Below are 17767 nucleotides of genomic sequence, written 5' to 3' on the forward strand. Positions count from 1 at the left end.
CCGATTGACCGGCCGCGAATTAACTTATTGGAGTGTCGCCGTCCCGGCCGCCGAAGAAGAGAAAATCAGCGCTCTCGTATGGCGCGCCGCCATAGTTCCGGGACGATTTTGACAACATCGATTCCCTAACGAAACCTCTCGAGTTTCCGGGAATTATTTTCATACAAAATTCGGATTACTCGGTATTTCGGGTTTTCCACGCCAAATTGAACGCCGGGCTCTACGCGCGCAGAGAGGCGTCTCGGTCTACTTTTGCTTGAAGCCTGAAACAAATGAGAGGCAACTTTTTCGCTACTTTCACGCCAAAACAAACCTTAGAGTGTAAAGCGACTTGGGGTCAAGTGGTCGATTTTCGCCTAATTTTAAGCGACCAAATAAAAACAAAGAAACTGTGTATTACTGTATATACTAGCTTTTTGCCCGTTGCAGGCAACTGATGGGTCAATGTGATAAGCGATCTGATGTTTGAATGTAGATGAGACGAAGAGTGTGGGACTACAAAATTAAAAAAAAGAAATGGATATTTTGAGAAAAAAAGAGCCAAGGAGCTTACTGATAATTTTTTCACCGAGCCATTCGTGTTGTGTAGGTCGAGACGCGTAATTTGATATCCATATCGTATGTACGGTTTTTGTCACCAACATTCTTCAAAAGTTGTTATTTTGGAAAAAAAATTGCTCAATTAACACGAAAAATATGTATGCTTGCATGTGAATGAAGCAATGAATGTGTGACCACAAATGTATTGAAATATATGTTTGTTTAGAAAGAAATGAATATTTTGAGAAAAAAAAGAGCCAAGGAGGTTACCGATCATTTTTTCACCGAGCCGTTCGGATTCTGTGAGTCGAGACGCGGAATTTGATATCCATATCGTATGTACGGTTTTTGTCACCAACATTCTTCAAAAGTTGTTATTTTGGAAAAAAAATTGCTCAATTAACACGAAAAATATGTATGCTTGCATGTGAATGAAGCAATGAATGTGTGACCACAAATGTATTGAAATATATGTTTGTTTAGAAAGAAATGAATATTTTGAGAAAAAAAAGAGCCAAGGAGGTTACCGATCATTTTTTCACCGAGCCGTTCGGATTCTGTGAGTCGAGACGCGGAATTTGATATCCATATCGTATGTACGGTTTTTGTCACCGACATTCTTCAAAAGTCCCAGCGAGTTTTATTTTGGAAAAAAACATCGCTCTACAAACATGTAAAATGTAAAACTTTTATTGGAAAAAATTAAATAAAAAAAAAAATCTTCGAACTTAATATATTTAAAAAAAAAATTACCAAAAAAATATATTCATAACGCAATTAGGTACCTGCTCGTTAAAAATAAAGAGACAAAAACTTAAAATATGAATGGCTCCCGGGGCGACGGTACCCATGCCCGCCTCTCAAATTTATTACAAACACTCATTCTGGAAAAATTTTTGATTAAAAAATGTTTATTTTACATAACAATAACACCGCTTCACCCTATATAACTTCTGCGCTCTGGGTATAATTTATAAATTTGCGTGACGCTATTGATGTAGTTTTTCACTACGGGGCGACGGTACCACTACTACTACTACAATTACAACTACAACTACAACTACAACTACAACTACAACTACAACTTCTACTCCTACTCCGACTCCTACTCCTACTCCTACTCCTACTCCTACTCCTACTCCTACTCCTACTCCTACTCCTACTCCTACTCCTACTCATACTCCTACTCCTTCTTCTACTACTACTCCTACTACTACTCCTACTCCTACTCCTACCCCTACTCCTACTCTTCCTACTACTACTACTTCTCCTACTACTGCTACTACTACTTGGTACAATTTATAAATTTGCGTGACGCAATTGATGTAGTTTTTCACTACGGGGCGACGGTATCCGTGTCAAATTATTTTTACCAAACTTTATTTTTTTTTTTTTTTTTTGTTTTTTTTTGGGGTGTTATGCCGTGTCGCGCTAACTCCTTCTTTAGCCGACGTTTCGGATCTACTTGATCTGCCCTGATGATGGACACTGCAACGCTGTCCGAAACGTCGGCTAAAGAAGGAGTTAGCGCAACACGGCATAACACCCCAAAAACAAATAACAAAAATGCTTTTGGCCGTGAGAATCTAAAAACTTTCCATTTATTTTATTTCGTTCAAAAGCACTATCGATTTAAAAAAAATATACTGCCAAAGTAAGTACCTACACATATTTTATTGTTTCTTTGAATTCCATCTGTGTAGGTACCTGCACCTACTATTAAAAATTTATCGAAAAAATATTTACATAACGCAATTAGGCACCTACTCGTTAAAAAATAAACAGATGAAAACCTATGAATAGCTTCCAGGCTAACCTCATCCAAGTTCTGCGCTCCTGGTAGAAATAATAAATTAGCGAGAGGCTATTGATGCAGTTTTTCACTTCTGGGCGACGGTATCCGTGCCAAATTATTTTACCAAACTTTATTTTATTTCGTTCATAAGCATTATCGATTTTTAAAAATATACTGCCAAAGTAAGTACCTCTACAAATTTTATCGTTTCTTTGAAGTAACATCACTATGTAATAAAACATCTCTTCGGTGCTTGTCTATGATTGGCTGATTTCTGATTATACAAAAGCCCGCCTGTTGGCATTTTTCGGGTCAAATTGCAAATGTCAAAAGTTTATCCGGTTACTGTAAGACATTTTGAACCGAGCGCCATCTGTGGGACGGCCGAATAACGTTCCTTAACCTTCGGAGGATGATTTTTTTCGATAATTTCACCTGCAGACTGCGTGTTTGCGACGGAATTTAATCATTAGGATGACCATGTACATTTTATAAATAAATCGTACCACGTGGTTTCGTCGTTACCACGTGACTATTTCTTTTCCAATGATGCCATTATTCAAAGAAAAACATTTAGACATAAATTAAACCCATTACCCTAAAAATCGGGATATTTCGTACAACTTTTCGTGAAATTTAAAAAACAAAATCAACGATACCCGATCAATTCAGACACGACGCTCGATAAAAATCAATCGTGTTTTTAATTTACGTTCGAGTAATGCGAAAAACGCAAAATTTTCGAGCAAAAAGGCGCAAGAAATTTTTTTTTAATGATTTCGCGTTCGGGGTGCGTTCGATGTTGAATAAAAACATAAACGGTGAAGGAGAAAAAGTTTTACAGATCGGTGGCGATCGATGAAAACGAAACATTGAGAAAATGCACCAAAATTTGGCCGTTTCGAAACCGTGCGTGTTGCAACACTCGCTGATTTGTCGCCGGGAAGCTCTGCCGATTGACCGGCCGCGAATTAACTTATTGGAGTGTCGCCGTCCCGGCCGCCGAAGAAGAGAAAATCAGCGCTCTCGTATGGCGCGCCGCCATAGTTCCGGGACGATTTTGACAACATCGATTCCCTAACGAAACCTCTCGAGTTTCCGGGAATTATTTTCATACAAAATTCGGATTACTCGGTATTTCGGGTTTTCCACGCCAAATTGAACGCCGGGCTCTACGCGCGCAGAGAGGCGTCTCGGTCTACTTTTGCTTGAAGCCTGAAACAAATGAGAGGCAACTTTTTCGCTACTTTCACGCCAAAACAAACCTTAGAGTGTAAAGCGACTTGGGGTCAAGTGGTCGATTTTCGCCTAATTTTAAGCGACCAAATAAAAACAAAGAAACTGTGTATTACTGTATATATACTAGCTTTTTGCCCGTTGCAGGCAACTGATGGGTAAAAATTAATCGCGTGGTGTAGTATTTGAATGTAGATGAGGCGAGGGTGTGGGACTGCAGATTTTTAAGTAACATAAATTGCCCCTTTAATAACGCCTGCTCGCGTCCCCTTTAGAGTTACATCCCAGTTTTCAAATAGTATGTGGGCTACGCTAGGTTTGTATAGACTGGTTTGTGATTTAATTCTGATACATATTTTCTGTAACATAAATTGCCCCTTAAATAACGCCTGCTCGCGTCCCCTTTAGAGTTATATCCCAGTTTTCAAGTAGTTTGTGGGCTACGCTAGGTTTGTATAGACTGGTTTGTGATTTGATTCTAAAACCTATTTTCCATGTTATTTTCTGTAACAAAAAGATGCCCCTGACCACAAATGTATTAAAATATATTTTTGTTTAGAAAGAAATGAATATTTTGAGAAAAAAAAGAGCCAAGGAGCTTACCGATCATTTTTTCACCGAGCCATTCGGATTCTGTAAGTCGAGACGCGTAATTTGATACCCATATCGTATGTACGGTTTTTGTCACCAACATTCTTCAAAAGTTGTTATTTTGGAAAAAAAAAAATGCTCAATTAACACCAAAAATATGTATGCTTGCATGTGAATGAAGCAATGAATGTGTGACCACAAATGTATTGAAATATATGTTTGTTTAGAAAGAAATGAATATTTTGAGAAAAAAAAGAGCCAAGGAGCTTACTGATCATTTTTTCACCGAGCCGTTCGGATTCTGTGAGTCGAGACGCGTAATTTGATATCCATATCGTATGTACGGTTTTTGTCACCAACATTCTTCAAAAGTTGTTATTTTGGAAAAAAAAATTGCTCAATTAACACGAAAAATATGTATGCTTGCATGTGAATGAAGCAATGAATGTGTGACCACAAATGTATTAAAATATATTTTTGTTTAGAAAGGAATGAATATTTTGAGAAAAAAAAGAGCCAAGGAGCTTACCGATCATTTTTTCACCGAGCCATTCGGATTCTGTAAGTCGAGACGCGTAATTTGATACCCATATCGTATGTACGGTTTTTCTCATCGACATTCTTCAAAAGTCCCAGCGAGTTTTATTTTGGAAAAAAACATCGCTCTACAAACATGTAAAATGTAAAACTTTTATTGGAAAAAATTATATAAAAAAAAAATCTTCAAACTTAATATATTTAAAAAAAAAATTACCAAAAAAATATATTCATAACGCAATTAGGTACCTACTCGTTAAAAATAAAGAGACAAAAACTTAAAATATGAATGGCTCCCGGGGCGACGGTACCCATGCCCGCCTCTCAAATTTATTACAAACACTCAAACTGGAAATTTTTTTGATTAAAAACTGTTTATTTTACAAAACAATAACACCGCTTCACCCTATATAACTTCTGCGCTCTGGGTACAATTTATAAATTTGCGTGACGCTATTGATGTAGTTTTTCACTACGGGGCGACGGTACCACAACTACAACTACAACTTCAACTACAACTCCTACTCCTACTCCGACTCCTACTCCTACTCCTACTCCTACTCCTACTCCTACTCCTACTCCTACTCCTACTCCTACTCCTACTCCTACTCCTACTCCTACTCCTACTCCTACTCCTACTCCTACTCCTACTCCTACTCCTACTCCTACTCCTACTCCTACTCCTACTCCTACTCCTACTCCTACTCCTACTCATACTCCTACTCCTACTCCTACTTCTTCTACTACTCCTACTACTACTCCTACTCCTACTCCTACTCCTACTCCTACTCCTACTCCTACTCCTCCTACTACTTCTACTACTACTCCTACTACTACTCCTACTCCTACTCCTACCCCTACTCCTACTCCTACTCCTCCTACTACTTCTACTACTACTCCTACTACTGCTACTACTACTTGGTACAATTTATAAATTTGCGTGACGCAATTGATGTAGTTTTTCACTACGGGGCGACGGTATCCGTGTCAAATTATTTTTATTAAACTTTATTTTTTTTATTTTTTTTGTTGTTTGTTTTTGGGGTGTTATGCCGTGTTGCGCTAACTCCTTCTTTAGCCGACGTTTCGGATCTACTTGATCTGCCCTGATGATGGACACTGCAACGCTGTCCGAAACGTCGGTTAAAGAAGGAGTTAGCGCAACACGGCATAACACCCCAAAAACAAATAACAAAAATGCTTTTGGCCGTGAGAATCTAAAAACTTTCCATTTATTTTATTTCGTTCAAAAGCACTATCGATTTAAAAAAAATATACTGCCAAAGTAAGTACCTACAAATATTTTATTGTTTCTTTGAATTCCATCTGTGTAGGTACCTGCACCAACTATTAAAAATTTACCGAAAAAATATTTACATAACGCAGTTAGGCACCTACTCGTTAAAAAATAATCAGATGAAAACCTATGAATCGCTCCCAGTTACCTTTTCCAATTTCTGCGCTCCTGGTAGAAATTAAAAATCTGCGAGACGCTCTCGATGTAGTTTTTCACTACGGGGCGACGGTATCCGTGCCAAATTATTTTACCAAACTTTTTTTTATTTCGTTCATAAGCATTATCGATTTTTAAAAATATACTGCCAAAGTAAGTACCTCTACAAATTTTATCGTTTCTTTGAAGTAACATCACTATGTAATAAAACATCTCTTCGGTGCTTGTCTATGATTGGCTGATTTCTGATTATACAAAAGCCCGCCTGTTGGCATTTTTCGGGTCAAATTGCAAATGTCAAAAGTTTATCCGGTTACTGTAAGACATTTTGAACCGAGCGCCATCTGTGGGACGGCCGAATAACGTTCCTTAACCTTCGGAGGATGAATTTTTTCGATAATTTCACCTGCAGACTGCGTGTTTGCGACGGAATTTAATCATTAGGATGACCATGTACATTTTATAAATAAATCGTACCACGTGGTTTCGTCGTTACCACGTGACTATTTCTTTTCCGATTTGTCGCCGGGAAGCTCTGCCGATTGACCGGCCGCGAATTAACTTATTGGAGTGTCGCCGTCCTGGCCGCCGAAGAAGAGAAAATCAGCGCTCTCGTATTGCGCGCCGCCAGCGTTGCCGGACGATTTTGACGACATCGATTCCCTAACGAAACCTCTCGAGTTTCCGGGAATTATTTTCATACAAAATTCGGATTACTCGGTATTTCGGGTTTTGCACGCTAAATTGAACGCCGGGCTCTACGCGCGCAGAGAGGCGTCTCGGTCTACTTTTGCTTGAAGCCTGAAACAAATGAGAGGCAACTTTTTCGCTACTTTCACGCCAAAACAAACCTTAGAGTGTAAAGCGACTTGGGGTCAAGTGGTCGATTTTCGCCTAATTTTAAGCGACCAAATAAAAACAAAGAAACTGTGTATTACTGTATATATACTAGCTTTTTGCCCGTTGCAGGCAACTGATGGGTAAATGTGATAAGCGATCTGATGTTTGAATGTAGATGAGACGAAGAGTGTGGGACTACAAAATTTAAAAAAAGAAATGGATATTTTGAGAAAAAAAAGAGCCAAGGAGCTTACTGATCATTTTTTCACCGAGCCGTTCGGGTTGTGTAGGTCGATACGCGTAATTTGATACCCATATCGTATGTAAGGTTTTTGTCACCGACATTCTTCAAAAGTTGTTATTTTGGAAAAAGAAATGCTCAACTAACACGCAAAGTTTAAAAACTTTTAAAAATGTAATATTTATGTTTGCATGTGAATGATGCAATGAATGTGTGACCACAAATGTATTAAAATATATGTTTGTTTAGAAAGAAATGAATATTTTGAGAAAAAAAAGAGCCAAGGAGCTTACTGATCATTTTTTCACCGAGCCGTTCGGATTCTGTGAGTCGAGACGCGTAATTTGATATCCATATCGTATGTACGGTTTTTGTCACCAACATTCTACAAAAGTTGTTATTTTGGAAAAAAAATTGCTCAATTAACACGAAAAATATTTATGTTTGCATGTGAATGAAGCAATGAATGTGTGACCACAAATGTATTAAAATATATGTTTGTTTAGAAAGAAATGAATATTTTGAGAAAAAAAAGAGCCAAGGAGCTTACTGATCATTTTTTCACCGAGCCGTTCGGATTCTGTGAGTCGAGACGCGTAATTTGATATCCATATCGTATGTACGGTTTTTGTCACCAACATTCTTCAAAAGTTGTTATTTTGGAAAAAAAATTGCTCAATTAACACGAAAAATATGTATGCTTGCATGTGAATGAAGCAATGAATGTGTGACCACAAATGTATTAAAATATATTTTTGTTTAGAAAGAAATGAATATTTTGAGAAAAAAAGAGCCAAGGAGCTTACCGATCATTTTTTCACCGAGCCATTCGGATTCTGTAAGTCGAGACGCGTAATTTGATACCCATATCGTATGTACGGTTTTTGTCACCAACATTCTTCAAAAGTTGTTATTTTGGAAAAAAAAATTGCTCAATTAACACGAAAAATATGTATGCTTGCATGTGAATGAAGCAATGAATGTGTGACCACAAATGTATTAAAATATATTTTTGTTTAGAAAGAAATGAATATTTTGAGAAAAAAAAGAGCCAAGGAGCTTACCGATCATTTTTTCACCGAGCCATTCGGATTCTGTAAGTCGAGACGCGTAATTTGATACCCATATCGTATGTACGGTTTTTGTCACCGATATTCTTCAAAAGTCCCAGCGAGTTTTATTTTGGAAAAAAACATCGCTCTACAAACATGTAAAATGTAAAACTTTTATTGGAAAAAATTATATAAAAAAAAAATCTTCAAACTTAATATATTTAAAAAAAAAATTACCAAAAAAATATATTCATAACGCAATTAGGTACCTACTCGTTAAAAATAAAGAGACAAAAACTTAAAATATGAATGGCTCCCGGGGCGACGGTACCCATGCCCGCCTCTCAAATTTATTACAAACACTCATTCTGGAAAAATTTTTGATTAAAAAATGTTTATTTTACATAACAATAACACCGCTTCACCCTATATAACTTCTGCGCTCTGGGTATAATTTATAAATTACTACTACTACAATTACAACTACAACTACAACTACAACTACAACTACAACTACAACTCCTACTCCTACTCCGACTCCTACTCCTACTCCTACTCCTACTCCTACTCCTACTCCTACTCCTACTCCTACTCCTACTCCTACTCCTACTCCTACTCCTACTCCTACTCCTACTCATACTCCTACTCCTACTCCTACTTCTACTAATACTCCTACTACTACTCCTACTCCTACTCCTACTCCTACTCCTACTCCTACCCCTACTCCTACTCCTCCTACTACTACTACTTCTCCTACTACTGCTACTACTACTTGGTACAATTTATAAATTTGCGTGACGCAATTGATGTAGTTTTTCACTACGGGGCGACGGTATCCGTGTCAAATTATTTTTACCAAAGTTTATTTTATTTCTTTTTTTTTGTTTTTTTTGGGGTGCTATGCCGTGTTGCGCTAACTCCTTCTTTAGCCGACGTTTCGGATCTACCGGATCTGCCCTGATGATGGACACTGCAACGCTGTCCGAAACGTCGGCTAAAGAAGGAGTTAGCGCAACACGGCATAACACCCCAAAAACAAATAACAAAAATGCTTTTGGCCGTGAGAATTTAAAAACTTACCATTTATTTTATTTTGTTCAAAAGCATTATCGATTTTAAAAATATGAACTACCAAAGTAGGTACTTGAACAGATTTGATCGTTTTTTTTAATTTTAAATCCATAGGTTATATAACAACACTACGAACCAAACCTAAAAAACGGGCTAAAACACGCTCTCGTACCTGCCTACCTAGGACCTCTACCCGGTACCATCTGTGTAGGTACCTGAACCTACTATCAAAAATGTACCGAAAAAATATTTACATAACGCAGTTAGGCACCTACTCGTTAAAAAATAATCAGATGAAAACCTATGAATCGCTCCCAGTTACCTTTTCCAATTTCTGCGCTCCTGGTAGAAATTAAAAATCTGCGAGACGCTCTTGATGTAGTTTTTCACTACGGGGCGACGGTATCCGTGCCAAATTATTTTACCAAACTTTATTTTATTTCGTTCATAAGCATTATCGATTTAAAAAAAAATAAACTGCCAAAGTAAGTACCTCTACAAATTTTATCGTTTCTTTGAGATAACATCACTAAAATAAAAGCACATCACTTCGGTGTGTCTATGATTGGCTGATTTCTGACTGACCAAAAATCCCGATTGTTGGCATTTTTTGTTAAAATGGCAAATGTCAAATTTTAGCCGGTTACTGTGAGACATTTTGAACCGAACGCCATCTGCGGGACGGCCGAATAACGTTCCTAAACCTTCGGAGGATGAATTTTTTCGATAATATTAAAGGCAGACGGCGTATTTGCTACGGATTGCAATCATCAGTTTGACCGTGTACATTTTATAAATAAATCATACCACGTGGTTTCGTCTTGACCACGAAACGGTTTTACTTCCGTTTACCAATCGAGAAGCTCCGACAATTATACGGCCGCAAATCGCTGTTCGCCAGAGTGGGGCCGTCCTGGCGGCGGAAGCGTGAACTTCCTTACTTTAGTATGGCGCAACTCGAGCGCTTCCAGTTTCTGCCGCCAATTTTTGTCTACGTCTTCTTCCGTACGAATCCGGTTGAATTTCCGGAAATGGAGGATACCTCGGTTTTTCGGGTTTTCCACGCAAAATTGAACTCGAATTCTCTTCCCGCAGAGAGGCGTCTCGGTCTACTTTCGCGTGAAGCCTGAAACAAAAGAAAGGCAACTTTTTTCAAGCACACGAAAACGAACCTAGTGTCCTATGCGACTTTAGGGGCGAGTGGTCGATTTTCGCCTAATTTTAAGCGACCAAATAAAACAAAGAAACTGAGTATTAATATATGTATACTAGCTTTTTGCCCGTTGCAGGCAACTGATGGGTAAAAATTAATCGCGCGGTGTAGTATTTGAATGTAGATGAGGCGAGGGTGTGGGACTGCAAATTTTTAAGTAACATATATTGCCCCTTAAATAACGCCTGCTCGCGTCCCCTTAAGAGTTACATCCCAGTTTTCAAATAGTATGTGGGCTACGCTAGGTTTGTATAGACTGGTTTGTGATTTAATTCTAATACATATTTTCTGTAACATAAATTGCCCCTTAAATAACGCCTGCTTGCGTCCCCTTTAGAGTTATATCCCAGTTTTCAAGTAGTTTGTGGGCTCCGCTAGGTTTGTATAGACTGGTTTGTGTTTTAATTCTAATACCTATTTTCCATGTTATTTTCTGTAGCAAAAATTTGCCCCTTTAATAACGCCTGCTCGCGTCCCCTTTAGAGTTATATCCCAGTTTTCAAGTAGTTTGTGGGCTACGCTAGGTTTGTATAAACTGGTTTGTGATTTAAATCTAATACCTTTTTCCATGTTCTAACCTAACCTTACCTCAAAAACACGCAAAATTCAAAAACTTTTAAAAATGTAATATGTATGTTTGCATGTGAATGAAGCAATGAATGTGTGACCACAAATTTATTCAAATGTATGTATGTTTGAATGTATGTGCCTAAAATTAGCTTTTTGCCCGTTGCAGGCAACTAATGGGTAAATGTACTAAGCCATTTGATGTTTGGGTGTAGATGAGACGAAGAATGTGGGACTACAAAATTAAAGAAAGAAATATACTGATCATTTTTTCAGTACGGGGTGACAGTACCCATATGTAAAAACTTTTAACTGAAAAAAGGTTATTTAAAAAAAAAAAAACAATTGAATAAACCGTTTTTAATAGTAAATTACTTTCCCAAACGTCTGTGCTCCTGGTAGATTACAGCGTCACCGAGCTAATTTTTCGCAGAAATGGCTTTATAAGAATTATCATTAATTTAATTAAAAAAAATATATATATGCAAAACGAAATATGTTACCTACTGGTTAAAAAAATAAAGGGATCATGCTATGTATGAATGGCTCCCGGGGCGACGGTTCTCATGACCGCCACCCTAAATTAAATGATTATTATTAATCGCGAAATGCAAAAACCTTTAATAAAAAAAAAAAAATCGTTACTTCAACCTACTTAATATTTATAACGCAAAAAAATTATTCCTTTTAAAAAAAATCAGAATGTGAATGAAGCATTACCTATGTTATTTTTGATTATTAAATGAAAAATCTTTATCATTGTATGTGGACCCAATTTATTGGAATACGTTTTTAAGTTTGATTAGCCTTAAATATTTGTAATAAAAACTGGTTGTTCCAAAGCATCCATCTATCTATCTATAATTTATCTGTGGTTTTAGTATGACATTTGACATTTGAGCCACTGCCGTCTCTGTTAACATTTGAGCTGATGAATGTTTTTTTTGCAGCCAGCATTTATTTATTTGCTAACAGTTCAATTAAAAACAGTTTATCCGATTACACCTCACATTCAACATATTCATAGTTATGACATGAATACATTTAATTAAAAATGAAACAATCAGGATGTGATTTGTCTACATATCGTTAACGTAGCGTATATTTTCTTTTATAAGTCTTAAACATTTTATACATCGACCCCTATAATGGAAGTCTTTACCTATAATGAAATCCATATTGAAAATGGTGGTGGAAAGAAACACGTTATAACATAAATGCTTAAAATATTTTTTTATTGGGTAACAAAACATTCAATATAAATGTACAGATATAGTTTGTTGTTTACAAAGAATATGCAAAACATGTTAGATTTGACAAATTTAACGTCTGATTTACACAACACTTGAATTGTGACGTCTTTGGGTTAATGCACACTTCTCACAATACATATAATATGGAATAGTGGTTTTAAAGCTGTAAAAACTTTGAACTGAACAACGCGCTAAGACACTTGTGTTTTGTTGCCTCGCGTGTTAAAAGCGTTTTAACTTTTGTATGAGTCAGAAGTACACTGGAATATGCCTCGACAATTTGGAATCCACAGTATAAACCGTAGAAAAGAAATATACACATTTCACTCTCTTTACTTAAAAGTAAGACGTTAAAAATATAATTGTTTACTACCTACAACTACTTGAACTTACATAAATACTTTTTTGTTGTTTGTTTTTGGGGTGTTATGTCGTGTTGCGCTAACTCCTTCTTTAGCCGACGCTGTCCGAAACGTCGGCTAAAGAAGGAGTTAGCGCAACACGGCATAACACCCCAAAAACAAACAACAAAAATGCTTTTGGCCGTGAGAATCTAAAAACTTACCTTACATAAATACATTTTAATTTAGCTCACTGATCTAGCTGAGCAAACCTATTTACCTATGTCAAGCTACCGATTGAAATGCCCTAGTGAGATGTGCAGAGTATGCTTTTTATGTAAAACACTGTTTTTTGAATGAAATAAATAAAATAAAATAACAGATTTTGGAAATAAGTAAAAATCAAACAACGTTTTAATTTCATTAAAGTGTATTTATTTTTTTTAAATCTGATTCGATATAAGTATTTTGAGTTTGAACTTGTTTTACTTTTTAAAGTTTAAACAGAATATAAAAATAGTTAAAATGCTTTTGGGAATCTATTTAATCTGAAACTAAATTTTCCTAATGATAAAAATCAACAGTTCCCTCAAATAGTGACAAATTTAGGTTTACGTTATCATCAAATGAATGTATTTAACCCTGTGAATAAATTTAAAATGGGAAGATTAGTCTTAAATAGATTAAATTTACTGGTTTAAATAGATATAAAACGACAATACCTAATCTAAAATTTCCCTGTAAACAATGTTTTGGGTTGAAACTCCGGCCTGATTTACACCTTGACGACTTCCGTCGACTATTTGAATTTTTAATGAATTTATTGTTTTGACTCTGGAGCAAGCTACATACAATTGCCCATGCGTAAAGACGGGTTCTGGTAAATAAACACCAATCTGATTAAAAGTTTGACCCTGCGATTTATTAACTGTCATTTCATAAGCAAGACTTTAACGTTAATTTTACGTGCATCTACATTTTTGGGACACAGTATCGCTCTGTCACTGAATAAATTTGAATCGCTACAGAATGAGAATCTCCGTAAAGTGCGCTAATAACATCTTGGCAAATCGTACTTGACGGTAAAACTATTTCATGATGGTACGCAACTTTGAGGAGTTTGTAATGTTCCATTCCATTCGTCTGTGAACAAATTTTAAATGAACAAATTGGCCGTCCAATTAAAAACCTTGATCGTTTCCGATTTAAGTAGATATATTAACTGGCAAGCTAGTTATGTACAGTAGAACCCCGTTAATTCGAACCCCGATAATTCGAAAAAACGAGTAATTCGAAATTTTCGCAAAAAAAATTTCCTCTGAAAAATTTTTTCATACAAAATTTTTTTTAATTCGAAATTCGTTAATTCGTAATTCGAAATTTATTTTTGTCCGCGCACGAAAATTTGTTCGTGTAATTCGAAAAAATTTGATTTTTGCGAAAATAAATCATAATATTTCGTAAATCCGAATCTAAAAGTCAGAGGTTTCGGTAAAACGCCGAAAAATGTATTTTTACGTGGTTATACATCGTCCTAATTAGTATTATTATTTTGTAAATCTGAATCGATTTACATTGGAATGTCGTATTTTTTTCAAATTTATTTCGAATATCCGAGTTTAAAGGGCCGATAAAATACATTTTACGCGGATATATGTCGTAGTTTTACGAGTTTACGCCAAATATCTGAATTTAAAGGGTCGACCGCGACGAAACTCGGCCGCGTAATTTCGATTTACGCGTAAATATATCGTATTTCGTCACCGCGACGGAAATCGGACGCGAAATTTCAATTTACGCGGAAATATATCGTATTTTTACTAACTTTACTTCGAATATCCGAGTTGAAAAAATACGGCGCGACGGAAATCGGCCGAAAAATTTCGATGCATGCCGAAATATGACATATTTTTACGAATTTACTTCAAATATCTGAACTTAAAAGGCCGGCCGCGACGAAAAACTGCCGACAAAATTCGATTTACGCGGAAATATATCATATTTTTACGAATTTATTTCGAATATCTGAATTTGAAGAGCCGGCCGCGACGGAATACGGCCGCGAATTCTCGTTTTACGCGGAAATATATCGTATTTTTACGAATTCAAATTCATATATTTGAAATAAAGGGCCGGCCGCGACAGAAAATTACCGCGAAATATCGATTTACGCGGAAATATATCGTATTTTTACGAATATCTCAATTTAAAGGGTAGGCCGCGACCGAAATCGGCAGCGAAATCTCGATTTACGCGTAAATATATAGCATTTTTATGAATTTATTTCGAATATTTGAATTTGAAGAGCCGGCCGCGAATTCTCGTTTTACTCGGAAATATATCGTATTTTTACGAATCCAAATTCAGATATTTGAAATAAAGGGCCGGCCGCGACGGAAAATTACCGCGAAATCTCGATTTACGCGGAAATATATCGTATTTTTACGAATATCTCAATTTAAAGCGTAGGCCGCGACCGAAATCCGCAGCAAAGTCTCGATTTACGCGTAAATATATAGCATTTTTACGAATTTATTGCGAATATCTGAATTTAAAGGGCCGGTTGCTACGGTAATCGACCGCGAAAATAAAGAAATAATTGGTATTAATACGAATTTACAACTAAAATACCACCCAGATTTGAAGAGGCGGCCGAGAAAATCGATTTTCGGCGTTTTTTTTTTTTTTTTTTTTTCATAAAATTTCGAATTACGTGGGAATTCGTTAATTCGAAATTTGATTTTTGATGTCCGCTGGATTTCGAATTAACGAGGTTCTACTGTAATTAGTTCCATAATTATACCATTCATGGATGATTAGTAACTTTAAAATATCAAAGCGTTGAAGTGTCATCATTTTCATCACGCCTTTGGAAAGACATAGAGAGGATTGTGAAATTAGTTCCAGTTCAAAGTAACGCCGGCTGAAGTTCATTCATTCTCGAGGACTTGAAAACGCAGACAGACATCCTGCAAACGAAAAAAATTATGCATATTGTTAATTCATTTATTAATATATAGTATTTTAATGTTTTTAACTTGGTACAACAAAAAAATCTGCAATAAGAGACGATTGATTAGAAGAAATGAGCAAAATTTACAGACTCGGCGATAATGGCGATTGTCAAAGTTTCAAATGTTATGTCAAATAGCAGCCAGAACTAACTACACATAATATGCAGATGTCTTATGTCAATACTAATATGTAATAATTTATAACACAGCCGCTCGTATCAAGAGAAGTTGCGTTACTTTTCAAATATCGCTTCAATAATTATCTAGAAAGAAGAAACATTTCAATAATTGTGCTAGAAATTTATAAATCTATAAATAATAATATTTACCTCGAGAAAGTGTCAAAATTCTACGCTGTCCTTTGTTCAGATTGTCGAGGCTGGTAAATTTGACGGTTTGACGTCCTGTAAATGTCAAATATTATATTAATATACAGTATTATAATGATATTCACTTTTAACTTGGTTCTACAAAAAGATCTGCAGAGAAACGCTCGTTTAATGATTAATTTTGTGAAGATATCCATCGTCAATTACAAAAAGCAGACAGTTAAACGTTTCAGTAGATAAAAGTTGGGCTTTTATTTTATGTAACAGTAATATTATGAACAAATTGTTATATTACCTCGAGAAAACGACATAATTCTGCGATGTGTAATCGCCAACCGTCATCATTCTCCTTTGTTCAGAACGTCGAGGCTTCAAAGCGTCATCGTAGAGAAGTTTCAATAATCTGGAAATGATATTTGATAAAACTTAGGCATATTGTATATAGTATTATAATTTTATATTCACTTTTAACTTGGTTCTACAAAAAGATCTGCAGAGAAACGCTCGTTTAATGATTAATTTTGTGAAGATATCCATCGTCAATTACAGGCTAAAGAAAAGATAATTTAGGAATCTATGTAATCTGAAACTGGAGCCGGCTGCGTTTGCAAAGAATGCTCTCGTGCGATGATTAAACGTTTGACGTTGCGATTTATTTAACGTCATCCAGCGAGCAAGTTCAACTGAAAACTTGTAAAACATTCTGAAAAATTCTCAACTATCATACGTGTACATACCTGTCCAAGAAACGCCATCAATTACCATCGATGAAACCGCCTAGGTGTATTTTTAACCGAAGATCAACACGCAACGCCCCGTGAAGGTGTCCATTGTTAATAGCATACAGTGGAGATGTTTCTAAATCCTGTAATGACATTTGATAAGAGTTAGCTATTTGAATAATCATTTATCAATATATATTGTAACGTTATATTCATTTTCAACTCGGTACAGCAAAAAAATAACATTAAATAAGGATATTTACCTGAACCACCATGTTTTTTTCGTCACGTTATGAATCCATATTTCTTAAAGAATCCCATGATCACACTCGTCGATGACACACAGAACTTCATTATACAGAATAACATCGACTAACATCGTGTCCATTTCAGCGGACTTGATAATATTTAAAACACAAAAATCCGATAGTGGATTTTTAGAAAACAGTCCGCCATTTGCCAAAAAAACCACGTGATATGGCGTCTTAATATAATGATACCACTATGAAAAGAAAAACATTTAGACATTATTTAAACCTATTACCCTAAAAATGAGGAAATTTAAAAACATCTTTCGTAAAATTTAAAATAAAAAATCAACGATACCCGATCAATTCAGACCCGACGCTCGATAAAAATCAATCGTGTTTTTAATTTACGTTCGAGTAATGCGAAAAACGCAAAATTTTCGAGCAAAAAGGCGCAAGAATTTTTTTTTTAATGATTTCGCGTTCGGGGTGCGTTCGAAATTGAATAAAAATATAAACTGTAAAGGAGAAAAAGTTTTACACATCATCCCGATCTATAAAAACGAAACGTTGCGAAAATGCACCAAAATTTGGCCGTTTCGAAACCGCGCGGGTGGCAACACTCGTCATTTCTGGCAGGGAAAAGTCGATTACCAATCGAGAAGCTCCGACAATTATACGGCCGCAAATCGCCTTTTCGCCAGAAGTCGGGGGCGCCCGAGGA

At 36.1% G+C, this 17767-nt stretch overlaps 1 long non-coding RNA gene across 2 annotated transcripts in view; it reads right to left on the bottom strand.

Annotated features, from left to right (window-relative positions):
* Positions 1 to 17276, bottom strand: part of LOC149408671 (uncharacterized) — a 37950-nt gene extending 20674 nt beyond the window's left edge. Inside the window, exons 1-5 of one of the 2 annotated variants that reach the window (XR_016305428.1) lie at positions 17059 to 17276; positions 16811 to 16938; positions 16369 to 16476; positions 16074 to 16148; positions 12353 to 15699 (exon numbers count right to left, since the gene is read on the bottom strand). This is a non-coding gene — a long non-coding RNA (uncharacterized LOC149408671). Of the gene's footprint in view, positions 1 to 12352; positions 15700 to 16073; positions 16149 to 16368; positions 16477 to 16810; positions 16939 to 17058 lie in introns of those variants that run through there. The other variant, XR_016305429.1, reaches the window with a different exon arrangement.
* Positions 17277 to 17767: the final 491 nt, after the last annotated feature.

Source organism: Hesperophylax consimilis, unplaced genomic scaffold, assembly GCF_061612785.1.
Source record: "Hesperophylax consimilis isolate HC1 unplaced genomic scaffold, BYU_Hcon_1.0 scaffold_125, whole genome shotgun sequence".
In the NCBI taxonomy this organism is placed as follows: Eukaryota; Metazoa; Arthropoda; class Insecta; order Trichoptera; family Limnephilidae; genus Hesperophylax; species Hesperophylax consimilis.